The 17,026-nt window shown below is 37.2% G+C and overlaps 1 protein-coding gene and 1 long non-coding RNA gene across 14 annotated transcripts in view; one reads left to right on the top strand and one right to left on the bottom strand.

Annotated features, from left to right (window-relative positions):
* Window positions 1-17,026, top strand: part of LOC145906105 (uncharacterized) — a 268,399-nt gene that overhangs the window by 168,134 nt on the left and 83,239 nt on the right. The gene's annotated exons all lie outside the window — the stretch shown is intronic.
* On the bottom strand, window positions 59-877 carry LOC145906313 (uncharacterized). Its single transcript, XR_014402815.1, has 4 exons — window positions 784-877; window positions 515-575; window positions 270-345; window positions 59-187 (listed from the first exon to the last, which is right to left on the bottom strand). It is a non-coding gene; the product is annotated as an uncharacterized LOC145906313 (long non-coding RNA).

Below are 17,026 nucleotides of genomic sequence, written 5' to 3'. Positions count from 1 at the left end.
TTTACAGAAACGCTGTTGTTTCTGCTTTTGCTTGCCAAAATGAGTTTGGTACAGTATCTTACCCGTACAACTCTTCTTTACTAGTTCGTGGTGGTGAAGGTGGTGGTTCTTTATTCAGTTCAGGTACGAGTTCTACTTCGTTGTGTTTGTTTACAGTTCTTATCATGTTTGTTGCGGAACTAAGGTTCTACGTTACATGTGCGATATAGTTTGAAAGACGCCAAAAATAATGTTACCACAACTACACAAGCGTAAGAACAACATCTCACCTCTTTCCTGTCTTGAAGTCGACTTTCAAGATACCGTTTTCGTATTTCCTGGTTACGACGTTTAATTTGTTTCTCCCTATTTTAACAGTTATTATTTGTCGTTTTATGGTTAACATGCGTATATCACATTACATAGCACAGAGCATTACATGCATCTGAAGTAATTTTACCGTTAGACAAAATTTCAAGCTATTTTTAAATTAGATTTTAAAAATGACAGGTTTCTAACCAAATGCTTTTGTTACCTGTCCAGTTCATCGCGGATTGTGGATGCAATTCCGTCGAAATATGACGCCATTCTGGTCACTACGAATAGTAAAGAATGTTAAATAATGATCGACTGAAATTACACGTGCTGTGAAATAACTGTTTTAGGAAATCTCATTTACAATTGAGAAGTTTGTAATAAATACATTAACTTTGAGTAGATTCATTGAGTCAGTTTGGGCTGTTATTTTATCCTCAAGTTTGTGTTATTATAATTTACATCAAAGATATGCTAGTTATAAATTACCATGTGAGCACTTGTCGTTTGATGAAAAATTCATATTTCGTATTCAAACCCTACAAAGAAAAACATGCATGACAAGGCAGTATCACTGTACAGGCCATTTATATTTGGTGATCTCAGCTCACGTATTATGATCATAAGGTTCACTGACATTGCAGCCAAGTGGTGGTGGAGATCCCGTATAAGTACATGTAAAGATCCCCTGGCAAGTTGTGGGCTTGTGCACCAGTGTACCTTGACCACAATATACCCTGTAAAACCGCTAAGCTCCCGTACCTAAGATCAATAGTCGATAGCGCAGTCAAGCAAACCGCTGAGTCGGTAGAGCGTTGGGCCCGGTTAGCCCAGGGTCGTGAGTTCAAGACGCACCGGGAGCTTGATTTTTGAGGTATCGCTTCGACTTGTCGGGTGGTTGATCCAGCTTGGCTGTGATGCCAGTGAACCTTACATGCATACAAGTTGATATTATGGATTGTCAGCAATACGGCACGCATGTGTTAGGTACTGTTGGTCGAGACTAACCAAAATAGATCTCATGGAACTGATCAACAGATTTTTCGTCATTTAAATGTGACTCAAATTTTTACATTATAAAAAATCTTGAACCATTCGTCGTTATATTTTTATCTGATACCTATATTTCGTTTACAAGGAGGCATCGTCAGTCTCACTTATTTACAGAGAATCAAAACAACAAACACACGCTGAATTTAAAACTATAGACCTATAAACATTGCTCTTGAGGCGACCTATAAATAAGATTAACAAATCGACTTCTGGTACAACTTGGAACAGATACTGTCAGCTACTTCTGTGGCTACTGCTCCATGTTTCAAATGGTTCCTCATTTTGCGGTATTTTCATTCAGGCAAACGTTTTTAAACGCAACACGACGTTAACTACTCGGTATCCATATCCGCATTGTTGCGTGACAGCGTGGTAACAAGTCGGCCGTCAACAGAAAAAAAAGCTTTGTTTTGTTCAACGTTTCGTTTTGTGTGGCGCGCTACAAAATTGAATAATTTTGCATAGAAATGATTCGGAGCTTCAAAAATGGCCTTGTTCAGCTGATTAAAACCTTACTTCAAAGCCTGCTGCTCGGGAGTATACGTATGCTTTGAAAAGCGCCCGACTGGATTTATTCTTACGCGCATACCATGACTTACGGTTTGTCAGAAAACTCAACAAAAAATTGGTAGTTTTCAAATGCATTACCAAGTACAAAGAGATGTTCAAACAATCATAAACAAATCGCGCACTATTGTGTTTATTTATATGACGACTGGACATGCCCATCAGCAACAACTGAATACCTAAAGCAAATGCAGTTCCTTATACATTTCTAGTTTGTAAAGCAATCTACTCTTTGAACAACTGCTGTTGGCAAGCTTTGTCGCTGCAACACCCTCTGCCAAACGGTTCCTCTTTTCTCGACAATAATTCTATCCTGGCAATCATACCTAAACTTCGTGACCACACACAATACAAAACCCTTATATTCTTATTTATCAGGTTTCTGATGGCAGTCGTACTTTGAATACTTATAAGGCATTAAAAAACAGCTTTTAGTTTAAAAGTGAACTGAACGTACAAGCTAACATTTTGTAATTTCAGTTCGTTTGCACAAAGACCAGCAATCGCCAACACAAGGTTTACCCTTGAAGATATATCTTGCGATCAATAATAGACCTTCTAGTCTTAGCAACACCAAAAGTTTTATGTTTCGGAATGTGGGATTTCATACATTATAGCGCGTGGTAAGTTTAACATCTGGGGAACAGGGCATTCGAGTTCATGAAAGCTATTTTGATACTTGATACGCGGCAGTGATACAAATTACACGTTTTTGCTCAGTTCGCTTTAGGTCTTATCGTAGTTGCCGGGGTTCTTTTATTATTGAAGACGACAACCAAAACGTGACCGGCAGCGACTTTGTGAGAGTATCTGCTGTGAAGTGGTTGTGGAAGTTGAATAAATTGATTTGAATACTGTAGAATCAAAGTTCAAATGTTTTGTTTGGTTTATTCAGACAAAAGCCAAGGTCAGGTGTTTGAGGTTGTGGCATTTGCCACCCTTCTGGAAAACGAAAACTAATACATACTTATCTTGGCGGTGAATAGAAAACACAAAAATCACACTAAAAAAATATGTTTGCCCACAACACCCCTAAGTTATTCCTGCGGACTCCTGCGGTACGAACGTGATATCGTTTTGTGAATGGTCAATTTCGATGCTTTTTGTCCTGTTTCAGTCCAAAGTTCACAAATAGATTGACATTAATGAAATTTAATATAGCCTAACATTGGCAAATTCGAAAGGCTAGCAATACCATCGAATGATATATGGTGTCAATAATTTTTACATTTTCCCGTATTTTTGGATATTTACTTTTAAATTTCTTGATTCTTAAGGTCAGCTTTGGCCTATTGTGAATTTTGCGTGGACGTTGTGTAGAGTATATCATCATACTGGCATAATAGTTTTTATATTTTGATTCCTGCACAAGGTGTTGTTGGGTTAGTTTGCATGTTTGTTTTGATTTGTTATTAAAAACAAAATCAAAACAGAAAATTTACTCGATTTATTTCAAAAAATAAATTTGTTTGTTTACCAGTCCGCAGCTCCATTGTTACAACATATCACAGAAGAATACTGAAGAAGCTGTAACTCTTATTTCAGCGAGATAAGGAAATGGTGGTGAAGGTGGTGGTTCTTTATTCAGTTCAGGCACGAGTTCAGCTTCGTTGTGTTTGTTTACAGTTCTTATCATGTTTGTTGCGGAACTAAGGTTCTACATTGCATGTGCGATGTAGTTTGAAAGACGCCATAAATAATGACATCACAACTACACAAGCCTAAAAACAGCATCTTACCACTTTTCTGTCTTGAAGCCGACTTTCAAGATACCGTTTTCTTGTTTCCTGGTTACGACGTTTAATTTGTTTCTCCCTATTTTAACACTTATTATTTGTCGTTTTATGGTTAACATGCGTATATCACATTACATAGCACAGAGCATTACATGCATCTGAAGTTATTTTACCGTTAGACTAAATTTCAAGTTATTTTCAAGTTAGATTTTGAAACTGTCGGGTTTCTAATCAAATACTTTTGTTACCTTTCCAATTCATGTCGGATTGTGGATGCAATTCCGTCGAAATATGACGTCATTCTGGCCACTACGTAAGGTAAAGAATGTTAAATGTTGATTGACAGAAATTACACGTGTTATGAAGACGGCTCACAACGTCTTTTCTTTCATGTTCTTCCTAATAGTAACAGTTTTAGGTAATCTCACTTATATTTAAGAAGTTTGTGATAAATACATTAACTTTGAGTAGATTCATTGAGTCAGTTTGGGATGTCGTTTTATCGTTAAGTATGTGTGATGATAATTTACGTCATAAAACTTACCATGTGAGCACTTGTCGTTGGATGAAAAATTCATATTTCGTATTCAAAGCCTAAAAAAGAAAAACATGCCTACAAGGCAGATGTGTTATATGCTATCGCATGGCAAAGCACACTGTAACGGCAAATGTAAATGAGTTTCCACCTACATGCGTGGTCCCATTTTTATCACCTTAGGTTACAACATCCCACCCTATTGCGGTGGGTGTGTTCATACACCCCAAGCAATATCACCTCATGGGTAATTCGCTCACACCTTTCTTCGCCGGTTTGTACACCATACACTGGTGGCCCTTTCCACCCCTGAATGTGTATTGACCAGTAGGTGACAATCAAATTAGGCATGTTTATTATTAGACCGGGCACAATTAATTCAATGCAGTTGTTAGACGGTAATAGGCAAACGTGGTTGAACATATCCAACAATGGAAGTAACTAACATGCTGTGTCATTCTGAGAAAGAACAAAAAGAATACACACACACACTTTGGCCTTACAGCTTGTTTAACACACGTTGTACACTAATACTGCAATTTAGGTTGGTCACACGTGTGATACGAGTTATTAATTGCAAAGCCTTTTTGCATGAAGTGGGAAACACCACGTCATATATCCAATACAATGAAAAAAGTACTACGAATGCTTCAACAATGTCCTTGCAAACACATACAGGGTGGTGATCTAAAAAAACTGCAATTGCACCACCCTGACTCTGGAGACTTTGGTATGCAAGAACTGGATACAAGGACTTTGGATGCTGCTCTTCCTGAAAGTGTAAAAAAAAAAAATTTTCACATATTTTCTTTTGCACACTCCAACAAAGCAAAATTCTGAAACACTTCAATTCAAATACCTTGTCAAGTGTGACCAAAAAATCCTGATAAGTCTCCCCAAAAACAGTTGGCAGGTATATTATTGTCTCAGGAGACAAACCTGAAAGTAAATTACTTTACATTGGGGTTGCTTTTGTTTTTTCAAGCTAGGTTTTACCTGAAGATGCAGAAGCCAAATCACTGGCCACTTTAGATACATATGTGGGAGCCAGTGCTGGCCGTGTTATCTGCTGTAGCTTCTGTTCTACAGCTTTAAATTCCTTTCTAAAAATTTCTGTTAGGCTTTTGCTCAGCTTAAAAATTCTGCCAGCCTCACTAATAATCTGCAACAAACATGGTTCAATTTACAACATGACACTAAGTGCTAAAATCTACACTTACAATATGTGGAATTTTCAATGCTGGATATGTTTGCAAAATATCTTCAACCAACATGCTGGTCTTTCCATGTCTATATCTATAAGTTCTCTCCATTCGGTCTTCAATTAAGACCATATTTGGAGCAGCTCGCGTGCACTCCAATTTCATTGCTTTAATGTGTTGCTCAACGCTACTATCATCCTCACACACAACTTTTGCAAAATCCTGTATAAATGAAAATACCATTTTGCACTGACAAGAGACTTTTGCATTGCATAACTGTTTAATTAGTTACCAAGTTTCTCTGTCCAGAAAATGCAACACTTTCATATGTTTTTTCGGCTGTTTTGTCCGTATTAGATTTATTTTGCTTAAAAACACCATACTTTACTTTCTTTGAGGCAACTTCTTCTATGTTATGCAATGGTCTGCGCATGTCTCTAAATCTTGTCCTTAAACTTTGAACCCAAGTGACCTGACAAAATAACATTTGGTTGCTAGCAGTTTTCAGTCTGCACATACAAACATACAATTGGAGAATGAGAGTTTTTGTCTGCCAGAAATGGAAACTTCTTGATCAGTTCTAAACAGGCATTCCTGTATTCTAGTGGTGATGGATACCTAATAAAACTTTATATGTTAAAATAAATAAATAGCAATTTGAAAAAGAAAACTTACAAGTTTTTGGCTGCCATTGAATCAAATATAACTTGGACCAATTTTCGTCTTGTAGTTTCTTTGAGTGTTTCACCTTTTTCTACTTTTCTTAAATCATTCAAAATGTTCACAGGCAGTTCTGGTAACTTAAAGTTACTGAACCATAAAGGTGCTGGTTTCGGACCTGTTTTAAGACTGCAAGATGGCTCAGGTTCTTCTGGGCATTTGGATGATTCTGCAAAATAAAAGCCTCATTCAGCAAGTTACAATGTACAAACATAATCTTTACCATCTCTTTTTACAAGGAGCCTTGCCCTTCTTGGAATTTCATCCAAGTCATTTATATCAACCCAGTCATCAAATTCTTCGTTGTACATTTGAAACGATATAGCTCCTTCTATCCCGAAAAGGTTTGTGGTTCGATCAAACAACTCACATTTTTCATCACATGTCAAAATTTTTTTAGAGTCTTTATACGTTATATGATACACATTAGACATTTTAAGAATGTTTTGCCTGCACAAAATATTTCAGTTATTCCACAACATTTTCAATATTTTTTAGTCAAAAAACTTATATATGAAAAACCTGTGATGTTTAAATTACATGTTGTACCACAAAAATGATCATATTATTCACTCTTTAGCAACAACTCTGTGGCACAATCTTACATATCTATTTCTTTTAAAAACATAAACATCCAATGCACAATGCAATTCTAAACCAGGCTTTAAAAACAGGTAACGATTGGACAGTTGAATTTCATAGGCATGCAAATGGGAGTTAAAGCACACAGACTCTACATCCAAACCACAAACAACTATTTGGCCATCAACTGACAGTATGTCTTTCACACTAACAAAAACAGGTATATCATTAATCACATCCAAAACATAAACAAGACCACGCTCATAAAGGCGACCTTCATGTTTTAATCTTTTTATGCGTAAAACTTTGACCTCATTGCCAATTGCATGCATTTCAGCATGTAAGAAATGAGTAACTGAAGTTGGCAGTTCTTCAACTTTAACTTCCTCTACTCCAGCTTGTTGTGTTTCTTCACACAGCATGAAATTACTTTGTTCCCAACATTTTTTATATTGAACACGTTGAGCAACAGTTTTACAAATATTTTTAAAGTTTCTGCATTTCCCTGACACAGCTTTTAATTTTTGGTGAAAGGATTCAAATCTCATGCACCATCTGTGACGAAGTGGCCCATAAAAGAGAATATGTCTTCCGTAATGAAGCATGTAATGAAATTTTGGTTTTACACTTTCTTTTGCAAGGGAAACAAAAAGAGAATAAAAATCTGATGTCAAAATATCAAGATAATAAATCCAGTCTTTTTTCACATCAGGTGCAAAAATAATTTCTAAACATTCTGACAACAGTGTATACAACTTCCAAAATTTGTCATCAGCTTCCACCTTGTCCGCCACAATAAATGGCAAAAGACGAAACAGACACCAATTCTCACTTGCATTCAATTGCAACCTTCCATTACTGTGGACAACATCTAAAGGTATGCATCGTGGTTTGTTTGTTTGATCAGACTTGCCAAATGAAAACTTTTTTACTCTTTCATTAAAAGTGGTATAAGAAATGATACTGTTGGTGTGAAAGTGCCGAAGGATTACTTGTATTAATGTTGGAATAACTCCCTCCAAACAGTCATGCATAATATCTGGTGGCATTGATGTCACTGGACTAAATCCTATGATGCTATCAAAAGGGCATGCACATACAACACCGTAAACAGAAACAAGTGAGGTATCACATTTTACACTTTCAAGATGGATTTTGTAAACTTCTGGCGTTCGTAATACAAAATGACTCAAATCCCATTTTATCCGAAGATCGCTGTAAGTACACATACAAAATCGACAAACTCTTCCACTACTGAAACACTTTCTAAAACCCCCTATTTCATGAGCACCTAAATTGTCTGCTGAAATTGTTGCCAGACAGCCATAGAATCTTGTCACATTACTGTTTATTTCACAAGTAATTCCATTTAATTCCAAAGACTTCAAATCTGCAACAAGTGGTTGCAGTACTCTTTTATATCCAGCAGTACGCAAAAGAGTTGACCGTACAACCAATAACAAAAATATGTGACGTAGTGATGAAGTATATTTGCTGGGAATGTTTCCTAATGAGAAGTAAAAACATGTCAGCTTGTTTCTCTTTCGAGAAGAGCCCAAAGGATTGCATAACTCCACTTCATCACAATAAAGATGAATTCTCAGCAATGTTGTGTTGCCTTGAAAGTATGCATGATGTTTAAAAAAATTTCCACATGTAAAGTCTTGCAATGTATTATTGTTTTTTTTTTCCCGAGGATTGAGAATATTCTCATACACCTCTTGATGCTGAATGTATTTTTTTAAGGTTGATAACAATGATATGTACTGAAAGCTATTTCCACAATTTAAGTTTACTTCCATTGGACGAACAAGATCAAAGCTTGTAGCAAGATAATTATTTAATTCACTTTCTGACTGTAGCCTCCTCCATAGATTGCTTGTGTAGTTGCAATCAGCTAAATAGTTATTGTCTAAATTGTTATGTGGTTCGGTGCAAACCTGCAGAAGGGAGTGATGAAAACTTTTTAGCACACTCATTACTTCTGACATAATGGAGAAAGACATAGATCGTGGAAGTACATATCCCTCTCGAATATTCAAGTACAAATTTACAATATTTTTTATAAACTGTGTCTCTTCTGGAATTTGGTCTTCAGTCACATTTGAAGTTTCTTCTTCAAATGAGTTTTCATGTGATACATCATTTGACAATGAAGAAATGCTTTCATGAGTCCTTATTAGATGTTTTTCATAACTTCTAATGCTTGTATAAACCTTTCCACAATCTTCAATTTTGCACGCAAGTGCTATTGAATTTGAAGTGGCATGTTCATGGCGCATATGATGTAAAATTGATTTGCGATGTCCAAACCTCGAACAGTGAGGGAAAGGACACGGAAACGTTTTTTCCATCTACAACATAGCTTGCAATGTAGTCCAAAATGATGAAAACATGTAATGTGATGCAACAAGCCTCTAATTTATGTCCACAGATTTGTATTTAGAAAATCAGTTTCGCTTGAGAAGCATCATCAGTTTTCGCAAATATTAAATAAAAAAAAGCAATAAAACACACAAAAACGTTGCACTTAAGTTAATGTAATTGAATAGGAAATTGGAAGAAAATCCTTCCTTAACGCTATTCCCTAGAACTGTAAACTAGAGCGTAGTAGCAAGCAAAACCAAAACATGCATTTACAAAGTGGGTTGTACTTGAAATATACAATGTAATTTTCCAAAACCAATATATTCCTGTTAAACCGCTTCTTACCTCTGAAGATACTTTGATTCAAAAAGATTCACTCGCCGTCACCTTGCAGCTCAGCTCTTGCAACTAACTGACAATATCACGTGATCCCGAACACGTGTCCGGCGGTCCGCGCCGACCGTCACACTACATATTTTGGCGGATTCCGCACTTTTTTCACAAAACATTGATTTAGATTGACATTACGTATTTTACGGACCATAAAGCGCACCCGATTATAAGGTGCACTGTCAATAAATTGCTTTGATTAGTTTTTTGTTCATACATAAGGCGCACCGGGCTATAGAACGCAACGTATTTTAAGGAGTATGGGTTACCGTATAAAGCTCATTAAACAAAAACTTGTTACGTAATAAATGTAAGCAAGTCACAATAGTATGAATATCACAGTTGCTTTTACCGTAGTTTATTGTGTAAGACGGTGGTTTATTTATAATAGTATCGGTACTGGTTTTGAGTGTAGGCAATAAAGCACTACTTGATCCATACATTAGGCGCACCGGCTTATAAGGCGCACGATCAATTTATGAGAAAAAAATAGGATTTAAGTTGCGCCTTATGGTCCGTAAAATACGGTACACAGAAAATTTATGACAAAGATTTCAACTCCACTGTTAATTTTTGTGCAGCGATTGTTGGTGTAGCCTAAGTTTTTAGTGTGGCCAGTCATTATTTCGTTTAACAAATTTGACAATTTGGATGTTGTACCGTTTCCTATTTGGGACAAAACATATTTCACTATTGCTCAAACAGTATTAGACTGGGCAAAGTTGCTTAAAATCCACCTTATTTGAATCAGACATTCAAATAAGGTGGATTTTAAGCAACTTTGACTTCCTGGTAAATATTACATCACGCTTGGAATGGAAATTGATGTAGTTTGTGTGGAATCCACCCCTGAAATGTTTAAAGGTTAATGTATTTCCACGGACGACCTCAAATTTCCACCTTTTGCGTTTAGAGTGCAGTATCGCCACACTGCACAGGACATTTATATTTGGCGATCTCTGCTCACGTATTTAGATCATAAGGTTCACTGACATGCAGCCAAGAGGTGGTGGAGGTCCGTATAAGTATATGTAAAGATCCCCTGGCAAGTTGTGGACTTGTGCACCAGTGTACCTTGACCGCACTATACCCTGTAAAACCGCTAAGCTCCCGAAGCTCAGATCAATAGTCGATAGCGCAGTCAAGCAAACCTGTGAGTCGGTAGAGCGTTGGGCCCGGTTAGCCCAGGGTCGTTAGTTCAAGCCGCACTGGGAACTTGATTTTTCAGATATCGCTTCGACTTGTCGGGTGGCTGATCCAGCTTGGCTGTGATGCAACTGAACCTTACATGATTTGTTAATAGCCGTGTTTGTGTCTCTGGCATATGTTATGGTAGATCGCATTGAAAAGAACTAAACCTTGCAGGAATAACTGTTGTGCATGGGAATACATGGAAAACATGCTTGATCTATTTAGCGAGGTATATCTCAAAACTGTACTAACATTGACTCCGCAGTTAGCCAGGTAACATAACACTTGGGTTAAAGTATTCCAAATCAATTGACAGTGTCGAAGGGCAACGCTCGAAAAGTCAACAAACAAAGCGCATGATCACCCGCTAAAACAAGAGGCTACACGGTGTTCACGCGAGATACCATGTTGCCTGAATGAAACACCTGTGCACAATCAAGTAATAGCCCTTTAATGTGGCACGAAAAAGCACTCTAACAACTAAATCAGATTTTAATGTAGCACGAAAAAGCACTCTAACAACTAAATCAGATTATTGCCAAACTGTTACAAATTGTTTGCAACTATTGACAAATTTTAAATCTTGCTTTGTTATTAGTTTTGTTATATTACGATTTAGTTGCAAAAATATACTTCCACGTTTGTGCTTGAAATTAAGCATTGTCAAAATATTCCTTTAAAATGCTACTTGAAATTTCGACGTTTAGCACCAAAGTCTAATCGGTATTGAAGTTTAATAATAGACAAACCCTTGCAACGTTACTTTGTCTTAAAACTGTGATGGTCTGATCAACCTTATCACACATCGCTGAAGGTGGTTGCGCATGACCGAACACGGGCGAAAAAATCCGACCATGATTAATCAACCATAAAAAAATCAGATGAGGCTCTTTAAGAACAAAACAAACAAATAGATGGTGCATTGTTGTGTGATAAACGAGTGTAAAATAACCGCAATAGACTTTATTTGTATGTTGCAAAAGATATTATATTAAGCAAACGGTTGTACGTTGCTATAAACTAAACAATTAAAAGCATACATGCCAATCACAATGAATCGAGTGCCGATTGTGACCAACGGTATCTACCGCTTGCACCAATGTAACAAAAAAAAAACAGAAAGGAGAAACCCTTGAGTCACAATCTGTGAACTGCATTTTCGCACAGTTCAAACTGTTTTGACTTGATATGTCTCAGCAGTGTAGCTATTGTGCCCTTATAGGGTCCTCGTCACAAACATCGTGTATGAGCAATAAAGCCTGGAAAAAGCAGCATACAATAGCACGCCTGGTTCTACAGTTTATAATATTAGATTTATCGGCACGAAATTTCATTGCCAAGAAAAAATCGTTATGAAAAACCGTAGGCCTTGTACCTCAGGATTACGTGTTTTTTAATGAAATAATACATTAAGCTGTAATGTTTATTTCAGCAACCAGGTTAGACATTTATTACTTCATATCACTGTTGCTTTAAAAATAACCTTACCTACGGCATGGATGCATCTAATGACGATATTTATGAAGCTGTATTCTAAATAAGTTTTTTTTATCTTACTGGTTAAAATATTTTACTGGAACAAGTGTTTCTGCCTATTACTACGTAAAACTACGTAACGTAAACGAGACACTACGTAAACGAGACTCTCCCATGTAAAGAAGTTTACTAATGGGACTCTGTGTTTACTTACGCTCTTTTCGGGAATTTAAGTATGTTCTTAACATCAAAGATGATTAATAAATCTTGTCAATGATTGATCAAGTTCATAGTTACTTCGCATCAGGTTATATCAACTGCAGACAAAATTAAAAAGTATTTAATTACTCCTGCAGACATGTCAGCGTTTTTAACGTGGCTTCTATGTTAACTTAGGTGGAGACAAGTGTTTTACGTACAATTGAACTTCAAGAAAACTGTCAGCTCCAGATCACAAAAAGACACGTTTTGTTTCATGAAATTGACAAGTTACATCATTTTTTGTCCGATTTCAGACATACAAATCGAACAAAAAATGCTTGTATAAGAGTGAAAAATAATGCACAAGTATATGTTTCAGTTATCGGCAGCACAAACTACTGAATATATACATGACTAGTTTGTAGTTTGTATTCTCCTTCGTTCACTCAGTGTCGGATTTGATCTTGGAGCCGTCTATTTGATAACGACATATATACGTACATATTTTGTCACTTGATGGTCTTCCTAATATGGTCAAAATATATTGCCCAGGTTTACGAAGGCGAACCTCGAACAACTGTAAAACAGATTTAATCAAATCTTTACAATATCGCTCACTTTGTTTTTGTTTTGACTCTTACCTGTTCGTCTTTACTTCGCTTCATCTTAACAGAATTCAGCACTTCGTCTTGCAACTTGCTTTCAACTTTTTCATGGAGATTTGTTAAAAACTTGGCATCACGTACCCTGTGATTTATTGTCACTTTTACAAACCCATTTTCGTCTGTTTGTACAATTGCATTCTGATGTGATGTAAGTTTGAGTTGGTAAAACATCGGCCATTTCATGACGGACATCTAACAATCAAGTGTGTGATAATAATATTGTTGTGTTTCACATGACAAATTAAGCGTTTTTCAGCTAAAGCTGATAATTTGAGGTAAAACTGGAATTAAATTGTAAAAAAATGTTAAATTATCTGGCTTGTAACCAGTGACGACACTCAAAAGTGTTAAGAAGAGTTTCTGTTAGAATAAGGTGGAGCCAGGTGCGAAATATCTAAGTCTGAAAAGGAAAGCCAGAGCTATAATACAACTCTTACTGGGTTCATCATCACTACTTTTATAAACTGCTTGCAAAACAGCGTCAAGGTGAAGACGGGAATCACCAGGCAGAAGGGAACAACAATAACATCAAGCAACAAGCCGGAGGCGCGTCACGTGATAACAGCACCGACAGCACAGCAGCGACTCCTCCACCGCTGTAAGGTTGTGTACGAACTAACATGCTCCCATCGGGCCACTTTGGTGAAACCACGCGCAACCTTGCCGTTCGCATGAAGGAGGATCATCCCTCAACGAAAGCCGAAAGTGAGGTCAGAAACCACCTGTAGGAAAAATCGGATCATCACGTAAATTTCTATTCGCCCAAAGTTTTACACAATTGTAACATCAAATCCAAATTGCTAATTCTTGAAACACTATACATCCAGCACCATAAACCATCACTGAACGTAGATGACAGCACCAAACCACTATACCCGTTCAACATCTAGGTCCGCACTACAGCTCGACAAATCGCAAATGATGACGTCGCTGCTGTTCTGCTATCACGTGACGCGCCTCCGGCTTGTTGCTTGATGTTATTGTTGTTCCCTTCTGCCTGCCGAGTCCCCTCTTTACCTTGACGTTTTTTTGCAAGTAGTTCATTGTAGCACTGATGATGAACCCAGTAAGAGTTCGAAACTACAACTTAATATGATAAACAACATTGTAGCTCTGGTTTTCCTTTTTTGAGGATGGAACCAATTTAAGCAGGTTTGCCATTGAACAACCGGTTCGCAAGTTATAAGAAGGGGATAGCACGAACCCCCTGATGATAACGCTGTTTGTTATATGTTGACTGTATCACCCAAATATACAGGCCAGGCGAATCCAGATGTCCACATGCAGTGTGTTATAATAAAATTTTCTCTTACCACAATACTAAAACAGGTAGAAATTTTCTACCTTAAATTGATCAAGTGTTAATGGCAGGTGCAAAAGTTGCCAAGCGGATTCATCTGGATAATGGCTTGAAATAAACTTGTCTGGATCAATGAGAAACCAAACCTCTTCAAATTTGTATGTAAATGCCCCTGTTGTTCCTGATAGAAAAATGAAACTTTTTTGTGAACAGAGTAATTAATGATTTTATCCAGTTTTAGGTAAAAAATAACAGCACTTGAATAGTGTAGAGAACACAGTGTAATATTGATATGAAATACAAAACTGTATCTGTAATATTGGTATTTGTTTATACGTGACTTGCTCCTTCGTGCGACTAAATCCCCATACATCTGACAGCAATCAGGTATATGTAATCTTTTACTGAAGATGGCACAAACGTAAGACAGCAATTCAAATGAAACCAGAAGAATTGGAATGGGTAGAATTCCCCTCACCAACCCCAAACACAACCAAATACAATTCGTTATATGCAGTAGCAATGGTCAAAATCACCCACGGGACATGTTAGGGCGAACTAACAGGTTACAACAGTTCAGAGTCCGGGTTATTGTTTTAGAGTCAGAGCGGTCGATGTCTAAAGGTTACAATTATTGTTGGACACTTACATGAGTTATCCTATCGTATGTAGAAAACAGGTCACGTATAAACAAATACCAATATTACAGAAACAGTTTTGTAATTTATATTAGCATTACACTGTGTTCGTGAAAATACCAACGAAGAAGTGTTTGATGCGATTGCATGGCAAGGCAGGATGGCGCTACGACGCAGGCCCCTACCAGACTATCTCAGCCAACGTATTTATTATTAGGTTCACTGGCATCGCAACCAAGCTAGATCAGCACAAGTCGGGAATGTATAAAACTCCTGGTGAGGGTTTAACTCCCTGGGCTTTCCACCTGCGTGTGTTGACCACAATATACCATCAGTGGAGCGTTCGGTCTGGTCATTTCAAGGTTGGGAGTTCAAACCTCACCGGGAGCTTGATTTTTCAAGTTAGTTTGGCTACAATGTCAGTAAACCTCCTTAATACCATCACGACTTCTTGCTCCCCAATGGGTGTCAAAGAACCTCCACTCATTGTTGATAAGAACAGCATTCCAAGTTCCACGACATTGGAGAGGATTGGCAGAAAATGAATGATCAGGATAGTATCCGAAACCTTTTGCGTAACCCTTGATAACTTTGCAATGAATTCCAGCAGCCCTCAGTAAAACACATCAACAATGTTGTACTCACAGTCCCAAATATTGCATTATATTTACGTTTACCGGCACAATCGTTGAAACACGAGTGAAAAAATTGCTGTCGTTTTCCTTTATTGCTTTTAATTGACCAAAAGGCGAGTCCAATGTTAGTTGATCAGGAAATTTAATCGCTTTCAAGTCTTGCGAACTGATTCAGTGGAACAATACTCTGACCTATAATAGTCAAATTAAGGTTTCAAAAACGCATATAAAAAACCCCAACCTTCTCAAGGTCAGTTAGTTTCCAAATAAAAAGTTGCTTCATTAGAACTGGAAAAGTGACATTTTCTGAATCCATGTTGATGGCGAATTGCTCCAAGTCATCAAATAAGTCGGTGATTCCTCGCTCGCTGAACATCAATAACAATAATTATGTTTGAATTGTCGGACAAAAATATTTGATCACTTGGACAAATTGTCTTTTGTTGTTTTAGGTGGTACCGGTGGTGGCTCTTGGCCCAGCTTCGGCACGAGTTCTTTTTCGTTTTGACAGTTTACCTTTTCTTCCATACGTTCAGCGGAACTGAAATTCTAAAAATTGTATATACGTTGATAATCATGAAACGATAATCCTTATGCCCTTATAAGTTTATTGTAGTTGCCTTTTTTCTTGATCGCAGCTTTTCACTAAGATATTTTTGCCTCATTTGTTAATTGCGTAGTCGAATTTTCCGCTCCCTGTAGAAATAATTTGTCAATCTAGGGGCAAAAGAATAATTTGCTTGTATATTTGATATACCTTTCAATTTCATCTCCAAGTAGTGAAATTTGTTTGGAAAACCTCCTTGTTATATCTTTCACTAAACAATGAACATCATTGAAAGTGGAAGCAAAGGGATTAGAATCGTGAAGTTTGCTTCTTGTAGCAACCGTTTTATTATGAGTGATCCATTTTGGTACTGTACATTATCAACATTATCTCACCACTCATCCTTTTTTCCGAGAAAGCTCCGCCAACTGAATTATCATCAGATGAATTCTCTTGAAACATATTATGTTCAGACAAAATCGCTCTACTTCTTGAAAAGATCGCCTTTTGGCTGATTTTGGCAACTAAATACCAGATATATACATATCAAATACGAAATAATGTAGTAATGGTCATCGCATATGCATTCAACCTAAAATAACTCTAACTTATGGAACGTCTATCTCTAACTAGCACATCGGCGGAACATATGCAACGGTCAGGGATTTAAACGCGGTTGTATAGTTGGATCAACAACTTCGTCTCCACGTTGGTCTTTGTGTCCACGTTTATAACCGGACCAAACGGAGTTACCGAACTTTATTCACAGTCGCAAATGCCGAGGGAACCTTCCGCTGAGTTGATATAGTCGTAAAAAGGCATTTGCATTGAGGTTTTGTTGTTTAACGCAACATAAATATTGGCTCAAAGACGATCACAAGACCAGCGCGTCATTGAATTGACAACGAAGATTTGCTAATAGCCGTG

Source organism: Ascidia mentula, chromosome 6 (genome assembly GCF_947561715.1).
Source record: "Ascidia mentula chromosome 6, kaAscMent1.1, whole genome shotgun sequence".
Taxonomy (NCBI): domain Eukaryota; kingdom Metazoa; phylum Chordata; class Ascidiacea; order Phlebobranchia; family Ascidiidae; genus Ascidia; species Ascidia mentula.
The sequence above is the reverse complement of the archived record's forward strand: the minus strand, read 5'-3'. Positions and strand labels throughout refer to the sequence as shown.